General features: G+C 33.8%; 3 non-coding genes across 3 annotated transcripts; all 3 read left to right on the top strand.

Moving 5' to 3' along the window:
* The first annotated feature begins 10063 nt into the window (after positions 1-10063).
* Positions 10064-10151, top strand: LOC130471220 (small nucleolar RNA U31b). The gene has a single exon (XR_008931881.1). It is a non-coding gene; the product is annotated as a small nucleolar RNA U31b (small nucleolar RNA).
* Positions 10152-10219: 68 nt separating this feature from the next.
* Positions 10220-10308, top strand: LOC130471171 (small nucleolar RNA Z195/SNORD33/SNORD32 family). The gene has a single exon (XR_008931833.1). It is a non-coding gene; the product is annotated as a small nucleolar RNA Z195/SNORD33/SNORD32 family (small nucleolar RNA).
* A 170-nt stretch (positions 10309-10478) lies between these two features.
* On the top strand, positions 10479-10568 carry LOC130471175 (small nucleolar RNA Z196/R39/R59 family). Its single transcript, XR_008931837.1, has one exon. It is a non-coding gene; the product is annotated as a small nucleolar RNA Z196/R39/R59 family (small nucleolar RNA).
* Positions 10569-10815: the final 247 nt, after the last annotated feature.

The following is a 10815-nucleotide window of genomic DNA, read 5'->3' as shown; positions in this document are numbered from 1 at the left end:
CTAGCTATGAAAAGATGAACACTTAATCTTACCCATATTATATTATCCCATGCTAAATTGTCAATTAATATATGTTGGGTTAAATTTTTTGATGGGTTAGATTTCATGTGGCCAATCTAATTTTCCTGATTTTAAGTGTATTTTTTAAAATAACAAGAACTTTCGAGTAGGGTGGATTTTAAACTATACGATCATCATATAAGACTAGTGCATTAATTTCATGTGGCCAATCTAATTTTTCGAGTCTGGAGTGTGTGTTTAAAATAACAAGACATTTCGAGTCAGGTGGGTTTTAGACAAGTATGGATCATCATACAAGATTAGTGCATTAATAGACAATTTTTAAGTGAGTATATGAGATTTATGAACGTTATGGAGTAGTTCCATAAATGTCTAATGTTTAATCTGAAAAAAATATCTTATAGTAACTTTTTATTTTTTATTTTGGAAATAAAATTATTGCTAATTTAACAAGATAACATAAGACACTTTTAAGTGATTTGTTTGGGTAAAGAATTGGTTTAAAGATAAAACACAGTCCATAGAATGAATTATGATTAGGGATAGACAATGTACTAAAGGGATATGCCAAATTGCCAATGAGTTTTACCACACATATTTGCATCTTGTAGCGTAAGCGTTTACCAAATATACCAAGAACAGGAATATTAGGCATATCATACGTTATGGAGTGTGCACTTAGATGCTTTGTTCCACCCTTTTCGATCTATTGCTCTTTTTGAATTATTTTTTTTTGGGTTGAGTGAGGTTAGTACATCTTTTGTTTGTTGTGGTGTCGTCCATTTATTTGGAAAACATTTTTTATGAGCTTTCATGCATTTCAATTCAACACTAATAAGAATAAACATTTTAATTGAAGAACTTATCTTGTTTGTGTATGCATTTTTGAACATTTCATTATTTATAATGAAATTAACACAACTGTGGTGCAGAGTATGTATGATATTATGATCTACTCCGTAAAACTTAAGTAGAACTAAGTCGTGATGGTTCGAGATATAGAGATAACAAGTGTATATGGGTAGAAAATCAACACTCATAATCAATCGGTAATTACCTCTACGTCTCTACCAGTAATGATTTAGGTTCTATAATTAAAGCAACAAAAAGTGAAATGTTTAACATTTTCATGAGCTTTCATACATTTCAATTCAGGATCAATGAGGTCAATCGATTTAATTATATATAAGGTATTATATCTAAAACCTTTAATAAGACTAAATGATGATGATCGTGATATCAAGATCGAAAGCGTGTTTCATCTGAAGTCAGTGCATCGTTTTTTTTCTTCCCCTTGTGTAACAAACTAACAATGTGAGTGAGGTTGACACATCTTTGTTTGTTGTGGTGTCAATGTGTCATCTACTAACTTAAAACCGTTTTTACTGAATTTTTATGCATTTCAATTTACAAGCATTTTTCCAACTTTAAATGCATAATTTCTTCAACAAATCAAACATTTCAATAGAAGAACTTATTTTGTTCACATATGATGGTAAGAATGTTTAAAATTATCTTTTTATGCCACATCCGTAAAACAAAAATAAACATACAATATAAATATAAAATAAGACTAAACCAAGATGGTTAGAGCGGGTTGTGAATCAAACTCGGCCCAAAATCAATTGGGGCCAATTTTGATCAACTATATCGCTCTACGGCTGTATGTCTATGTCAAATTGTCAATGCTTTGAATTAATTGTAGACAAATGAACGAAAAGTGTAGAAATGAAAGAGTCGATCCCAAAACAAGGATCCGGAATTCCTGAAAAATACTCCGTAGACCGTAGTTGCTTGCTTTGCTGACTGAATTCTTGATTGTTTCCTCCATCTTAAATTAAAAAATAACAAAGAAAAAATAAAAAAGAAAAAGACGGGAATCTAGGTTGATAAAGAAATGAAGGACAGAGGTCAAGAGTTTGACTGTGGTATTTTCCTATGATACACAAAACCACTTGTAAGCTGGAAAGTTTGAGCATGCGTAAAGATCAAACATCAAGCATCCCTTTGCTAAGACTTGCACCCCCCAAATTAACAAATTGTATTACACGTACACACTTTAATATTTTAGATTTTCATAAAAGTTAATAACTCAGTGTTTTTTAATGGAATTTTTTGCGATTACGGAATACCACATTAAAAAGTTCCATCTTTGAAAATTATCATCTTACTACTTCTATTTTAAAATGATCTTACATTTTCAGTTATGATTTTTTAAAAATTACCATCTTATAAAGCTACTTCTTTAAACTTATCACCTTATAAAATTTAATTTATTTAAAAATTACCGTCTTATACAATCACAAACCTTCAAAGTTATCACCACTCACGGAAACTGTTAAGTTTTTCGTTAGTAGGGCCCATTTATTCGTTTTCTTTTGTTTTCCATCCATTTTTTCCACGATTCTTCCCCTTCCTTCTTGTTCATCTTTCACCCAAATTCAATCCTTAATTTTAAGACTAGAAAATGGTTTTGGGATTCTTATTAAATTGAATTTTCTTATTTCTTCTCAATAATCTCGACTCACTCAATATAACAAAAGGTCCTGCCTGAACCATCTGCTATTGCGTGCCTCAAGCACCTACAGTTGACAACCTGCATATTTTGTACAAGTATAAATCACAACGTATGGATAACTAATTTCATATAGTACTTAGAAATCGATTAGTTAACTTATTTTATTAAAGGTCTAATAGTGGTGGTAGTAGTATTATTATTTACCCTAATCGCATAAAATGTCCACACTCGACCTCTTTCTCGATAGTGGCACCTTTAGTGCGCTTTCTTTTCGATTTAGATTCAAAGTTGTAAGATGACTTCAAGAGGTTAGTGTTTTTAACAGACATACTTCTTGGTGAAATCCTATGTTTTCTCTCTTAAGCTTCTCCTCGAGAAAGGAAAAGAGTTATACACATTTAATGTGGTTACATATGGGAAGAAATTCATAGAACAGAAATACAAGTGCGCTTTGGTAAGACACAATTTCATTAGTCGAAGTTGCACACAATTACAAAGAAAGACTCTCGTAAGAACACTTTACTCGGTAAGAACACTTCTTACGGTAAGAACACTCTCTAGACCGTAGGATGAAAACAAATATAACCGCCCAAATTTGATAGGATAGTAAGGGCATATTCGTAATTCCATCTGCAGACTACCCCTTCTTCTTCCTCGTCGGCATTCTCTCTCTCTCTCTCTCTCCATTTCTCACAACTTTCTCTCTCTTCTCTCTTCAATTGCTAGTGATTTTTGCCCAAAATTTGTCCCGCGATTGCTGCTCGTAGCCACCAGCAACATCCGTCGACATCCGGCCATTGCCTCTCGCCTCTCGCCGCCGCCGGTCGCAGCAATTCAATCGCCGCCGGTCGCAACAATTCAATCGCCGCCACTGCTCGCGGTGGTTCCTTCTCGCGGTGGTCACTTCTCGTCGTCGCTCGCCGCTCGAACAAATTCGCCGGTCAAATCGAACCAGAAATCCAGCAATTTCAATCAGCAATTTCAATCCAGCAAGTCTCATTTCTCGATTTCTCAATTCAAAATCAATTTTAATCGGCAATTTTCAATCGATTTCTCAATTGATTTTTTAATCGATTCTTCGAAATCAAAACATATGAGAACCTGCAAATCAAACTAGTCAACACACACTATATATATATAGTGTGTGTTGACTAGTTTCTCATGTTCTAAATTTAGAACATGGTTGAATAAGTTTAGATCATGTTTGAATAAATTTAGAACATGGTTGAACAAATTTAGAACATCGTTGAATAAATTTAGAACATACTTGAATAAATTTAGAAAATGAGTTTAAAAATTTAGAACATGGTTGAAAAAAAATTAAAACATGCTTGAATAAATTTAGAAGATGATTGAACAAATTTAGAACATCGTTGAATAAATTTAGAACATGGTTGAATAAATTTAGAACATGAACTTGAAATTTTAAAACATGGTTGAACAAATTTAGAACATGGAGAGTGTAAAAGTGTTCTTACATAAGGTGGTGTTTTTACCGGTTCTCTCCCCTATATACATATTAGTCTTATATGCACGCGATGCGTGCGAAATTATTAAAAACCTTAAAATTGTATTGTTACAACTAATGTATCATAACGAAAAATCAAGATTTCAATATAGCTTTTCGGCTCTTCTTTTCACTTCTGCTTTGTTTTGACCTATCGCTAGCATCAAGTACCCCTACAAATAAACAAAGAAAAGTCATGAGCATCAAGGAGTGATGAAACGGATTAGATTCAAGAAAGGTACTCTTCTCGGAAATTTGAAGTTTAAAAGATCTTTTTTGGCAAATTGCCATTATCATATCATTATCTTTTCTTAAGATCAATTTAGTGAACTCTACGCAAATATGATAATATGTTGTTAATCCCAGGTGGAATTGGGATAACACCAATGTTAAGCATACTGCAGGAAATTGCATGTGCAAAAAGTGACTTCAGAAACAGATCCCCTTCACAAATACAACTCATTTATGTTGTTAAAAACTCCCAAGACAATTCACTTTTGAATCCGATTTCTCATCTACTCTTAAATCAAAACTCATTTCTGGCTTCTGAAGCCGAAAGTCTTTGTGACCTAAGAAAAAAAAGGGTAGTTCAACCCTAAGAGAAGTACCGAGTTCACTGCCAATAGCGCGGACTTGTTCTCGTTGACATGAAGGAATCAAAGTATTTCACCTTAGGAAGAGGAAATAATATATAATCCTATTTTGATTGGTGCCATCATTGGTTTTTCCTCAACTATCTTCCTTCTATCAAATCAAAATCTGGAACTCAAATCAAATTATTGATTTTTCCTCAACATTATGTCCACAGCCAAGCCCTCTCAGATTTTTCCTCGAGTCTATCTATCCGCTCAACAAGATCCCAATCAATCAGTGTTCTTAAAGAAAAAACTTTAGCTACAATCCCATGCTACTCATTCAATTTCCCTAACAATCATCCAAATAAGCAACTATACCTCAAAGTTTCAGCATTAACATAATTCACCACATTATTAACCATCAAATTAATTGCACATATTAACCATCAATTTTAGATAATCTAATCGAAATTCTCCATTATGCCCATAAAACCCAACAATTTAAATCAATTAACTGCACATTACTAATTAACCATCAAATTTATAGACATTGTCAAAATAAAATAATTCGTATAAAAAATCGAAGCTAAAAAAAAAAGTGCCAATTGCAGAACAAATTAAAATTTCAAAAAAGGAGCAAAAGTAGTATTACCATCATGCAAGAAGAATTCGACGGAAGGCTGACCACAGAGGTAAAAAATCTTCCCAATCTCCAAGCTCTTTTCTTGTTCCATCATCACTTTTTCTACATTTTGTAATCACCCAAACACGACTTTAATTTCTAAAACAAAGCTGAAAAATTAAAGCTTAATCAATTAGTAGAGAAATATGTACCATCGTGGTTCGAAGAAACGACGTCGTTTTGGAGAAAATACAGAGGAGTGAGGATTTAACAATGGAGGAGAAATCAAAAGCTTAGGTGACAGATTTACAGGGGAAGAGATTAGGGTTTGATAAAATAACAAAACAAAAAATCAAAACAAAAACCCTAGGAGAGAGAAAGGTACCTTGAGGAACATCATCGGTGTGGTAAAGGCTCTTGTGGAGCTCGAGCACTTGCAACAACCAAATCTGCCCATTTTTACGCCACAATGTAATCTTCTTATCATCTCCAGCACTTGCAACAACCAAATCTGCCCAAACCCAGAAAATCAAATTCAAAATCAAATCAGCTTTTAATTAAAATACTTCAGAAATAAATAAATTGGGGGAAAACTAACTTGTATGATTGAGTCCCCTCTATCTGGCTTTTCTCGATCGGCGTACATGCATATTCAAGCAGCAATCCCATGACTCCGCGCAAGTTGAGCCGCCATTGCTGCCGCCGCCAAGGAGCTTGAAGTGGAGGTTTACGGTGGAGTTTTAGGAGATGCCGGAAGAGCCGACGGTGGTGGATTCTCCTAAACTTTTTCCATTAAACAAAAAGAATCCGATCTCAGAGGTAGAGAGGAGAAGGTTTTGAGGAGAGAGACTGAGAGAGATCGAGGGTTTTCTTTTTTTGAAGGAAGAGGGTTTTCTGAAGAGAGAGAAGGTTTTGGGGGTTTTCTGAAGAGAGAGAGAAGGTTTTGGGGGTTAGGATAGCCGTTTCTTCTCCTTTCCTTTTTAAATAATTTGTTATTAAATTAGGGGCTTACTAGTTACCGCCCCATATTACTCAAAGCCGCCCCATTCATTTACCCATATACCCTCCTATATTTACCCTTACTTTTCAACAATTACCATCCTCATTTACCTTTTACTTTCCCACCCCAATCTTGACCACCACCACCGGATATCACCGTCGCCGGAAACCACCGCCGGCTGCCACCGCCGGCAACCACCGCCGACTGCCACCGCCGGAAACCACCGCCGGAGAACTACTCCGGCCACTGCCTGCCAACACCGCCATCATCAGTGGCCGATTCATCGCAAGAGGTAATTTTTTTTTTTGTTCGGAATTTTTTTTAGGAGCTTATGAATTTCTAGCTTGCACCATGGTACATGCTTATGAATTTCTAGCTTGCACCATGGTACAGACTTATGAATTTCTAGCTTGCACCATGGTATAGGCTTATGAATTTTAAGCTTGTACCATGGTGCAAGCTAGAAATTCATAAGCCTATACCATGGTTGGAGCTCAAAATTCATAAGTCTCTATTTATTTTTTCCGATAACATTAAATCAAATGCAAAAATCAAAAACGTAAATAATATAGACTTATGAATTTCTAGCTTGCACCATGGTACAGGCTTATGAATTTCTAGCTTGCACCATGGTACAAGCTTAAAATTCATAATCCTATACCATGGTGCAAGCTAGAAATTCATAAGTCTGTACCATGGTGCAAGCTAGAAATTCATAAGCCTGTACCATGGTGCAAGCTAGAAATTCATAAGTTCCTAAAAAAAATTCCGAACAAAAAAAAAATTACCTCTTGCGATGAATCGGCCATTGGTGATGGCGGTGTTGGCAGGCAGTGGCCGAAGTAGTTTTCCGGCGGTGGCAGTCGGCGGTGGTTGCCGGCGGTGGCAGCCGGCGGTGGTTCCCGGCGTTGGTTTCCGGCGACAGTGATATCCGGTGGTGGTGGTCAAGATTGGGGTGGGAAAGTAAAAGGTAAATGGGGATGGTAATTGTTGAAAAGGGAGGGTAAATATAGGAGGGTATATGGGTAAATGAATGGGGCGGCTTTTAGCGCTCCACTTAAATTATTAACTATTAAACGGGGGAGGGTATTATTGTCTTTTTGCAAGTGGACACGAAAATTCAAGTTACTAAAATGCTCTCAGGAGCTGGCTTATATAATAGAGATTTTTAGAATTTTTAGATATTTACAGTAGATATTTTTAGATATTTACATATTTCCATAAAAATTATGTCAAAGCCTAAATATAAATAATAAAAGATGGAATTTTTTTTACTTTTTGCAATTACCACCTTAATTTTTTTTCCAGTATATATATACTTTTTTTATTTTTTTTCAAAGTTGAAAATTTTTAAGGTGGTAATTGCAAATAAAAAAATTCCATCTTTTATTATTTATATTTAGCCTTTGACATAATTTTCATGGAAATATGTAAATATCTTCTGTAAATATCTAAAAATATGTATGATAATTTTTTCCACTTTCTTTTGGATCCTAGGTTGGTTTATTGATTCATAAGACTAAAATTCATAAATTTGAACATGACACCACTTAATAGAATAATAGTCCTACAAAAGTTCAATGCGAATGTTATACTCTGTAGTTGTTATCTTACTTATCTACACCAAAGAAAGAGATGTGCTCCTAACTAACAAACACACAAACAAGTGAACAACCTAACTTGCTGAAAGGGAGGGGTGAAATGTGTTCAAACTTCGTTTTTTTAAAAAACGAGATATTGTAAAAATAATAATTGAAAGTGTATATATATTTCAAATACCAAGTGTATCAACCAAAGACATTATAAATTTAAGGCCATTTTTGTGTAAGACTCTCTTACCGAAAAGACCGCTTTGATTGCTTAACTAGTTGGTTCTATTGGTTAACTAATTGATTCCACTGCTTAACTAATTAGTTCCATTGCTTAACTAATTGGTTCCATTGCTTAACTTATTGGTTTTATTTGTGTAACTAATTAGTTTATGTGCTAACTAATTAGTTAAGTAATAGAACCAATTAGTTAAGAAATTGAACCAATTAGTTAAGCATTAGAACCAATTAGCTAAGCAATCAAAGCGGTCTTTTCGGAACCAACTAAATTGGTTCGATTGCTTAACTAATTGGTTCTATTGCTTAACTAATTGGTTTCATTTGTGTAACTAATTAGTTTCCGTGCTAACTAATTAGTTCCATTGTTAACTTATATGACACCAATGCGGTCTTTTGTGTAAATCCGTCTTATATAAAAGTTTAATAGTCAACACTATTTAATTAAACTCTTGCATTATTTTAACTTTTCTTTTTGTGTTAGCACCCGGTTCACCCTTAGGGATAATCCGGATTCAGGGCGAGTTTTGGGTGGATAAGTTTCATTCCCCTCCCAATTGTTGTTGCGGGGGATCGGACACGGGTCCTCCCTACCAAGTCCAGCCCCAATCACCACTGAACCAACATACAATTGGTATTATTTTAACTTTTTAAATTTTAAGTAATCTAAACATGAGTCAAAATTCTCTATCCGACAATGTGTGTATCTCTTGTGTATCACTTATTTCTATTGGTTTATATTTGTAATTAGTCAATCACTTTTATTTTTATATCTACAGTAAAAAGTACTAATATTAACCAATAAAAAGAAGTGACACATAAGTTTTAGCACATAAACTATGGGACAAAAAATTTGGACCTTTTTATGAATCCCATTTGTGAGCGTACGAAACACAAGATCCAATATAAAGTCCACCATACGATACATGAAACAACAAATCAGCATGTTTGCACGTGTATACAAAATGTTGTTTCGATAAAAGATCTACATTGCTTAAGGAAATAAATAAGCCTAGTGATGGATAACTCAGTTGGTTAGAGCTTCCATCCCGATTTCAGATGATCCTGTGATCGATTCTCATCCCCGCTCTTGTGGCTCATTTACACCAAAAAAAAAAAAAAAAAAAACCTAGTCGATTTATTTAATTTTATAAACAAAGAGACTATCAAATCTTGTTAATATGGCTTGATTTAAGTCAAAACTTTATTCTGAGAGTTTAAAGTTGAATTTTTTTGGGTCCAAAGTGTAATATTAAGTTTAGAAAATAAAAACGTACGCCAAAAGGCTGAGGATTCTGATGAAGCGGAGAAAGTCATATAAAGTTGCAAGGGTTCCTTAGAGCATTAGGAAGGTCCCCACTATACTTTTTGTTTATTTTTTTGTAGTACGTTTTTTGGTTAATTATAGCCTTCACTTAATCACTTTAATTAATTAAACGGATATAATACTGGCTCTCGGCGCATGCAACACTTGCGAATAACCCAATATTTCAGTATTTTATAAACGTTTTTAACATATATAATAAATCTCAATACATGTATTATAGATATTTTATGTGGACATTAAGGTTCTCAATCATCAAAAGTTGAAGTTTTATTATATAAGTGAAGAGTTGAGGGGCAATAAGGTAATCACATTTCTGGTATCCCATTTGAAAAGACTAAAAACCCTCTCTCCTTTTACTCTCAAACCCTTCGCTTAAAAAGTAATCTCTCACATAACGTAATCTCACTTCCTCCGCGGCTTCACCCTCCAATACTTTCTCTCTCCTCCCTTCCCTCAAATATCTCAAATCTTCGGTTCTCTCTCATCGTTGATCTCATCCTCAGGTAATTCATACAATCAATCCCTGCTTTTTTATTTTAATCAAATGCGATTCATAGTCTTTATTGCAAATAATTCTTCGTAATATTACATTATGTATTAGAGGAGAGAGAATTTTTCACGCAGCCGAGTTGGAATTTCCAGATTTCCAAATTCATAAAAACCTTCAGAAAGTAATGATTTTTAATTGTCGCCCCAGTCTTACAAGCATCTCAATTAGATGCTTTAATATGGTGATTGACTATTCTATCTGATTCTTTCTTTTCTTATTCAATTCAAAAAATCTAGTTAATTTATTTATTTTTGTTTTTATTCTAGATTTGCAAGGAGATATGATAATTTAATTTAGCAAATATATTTGTCTGAATTCAAATTGATGAATTCTATTTAACATGCACTACCATCTGATCTCGATATTTTGCGTTTTAATCTAAATTTTTAAGTTTTGTGTGTAGTCGATGATGAATTTTTATAATTTTAAACCTAATTCTCCAACGATTAAATAAAATGAGTGGAAATAATTAATCTGAGATTACACTAATTGATTTAATTTGCAAAAAAGTTTTAAATATATATTATCGAATTGCAATCTATGATGATTTTTTTCGAATTATCATGAGTTAATTTCAATGATTAATTTGATAAATAATCACCAACTTTCAGCTGAGATTGCATAATATTTCAAATTGAATAATGGTTTTGCCCAAGGTATCTAGCTCCTAAACTAGCTGATAGTAGGTGCTTCGTTTTATTGGGCGCAAAGTGTGAACAGATATTGCGACACAGATTGTTTGATTTCCATGTGTTTTATGTTACTTTTATTCTCTGTTTACATCTTATATTTAGTGTTTTCCATTTATATTTAGTGTTTCCATCAAACTAAAGGATTTATAATTCTTGACCCGGGTTAATTTAGTGTTT

The sequence above is a fragment of the Spinacia oleracea genome, chromosome 3 (genome assembly GCF_020520425.1).
Source record: "Spinacia oleracea cultivar Varoflay chromosome 3, BTI_SOV_V1, whole genome shotgun sequence".
Lineage (NCBI taxonomy): Eukaryota > Viridiplantae > Streptophyta > Magnoliopsida > Caryophyllales > Amaranthaceae > Spinacia > Spinacia oleracea.
This window is presented reverse-complemented; position numbering and strand designations above follow the sequence as displayed.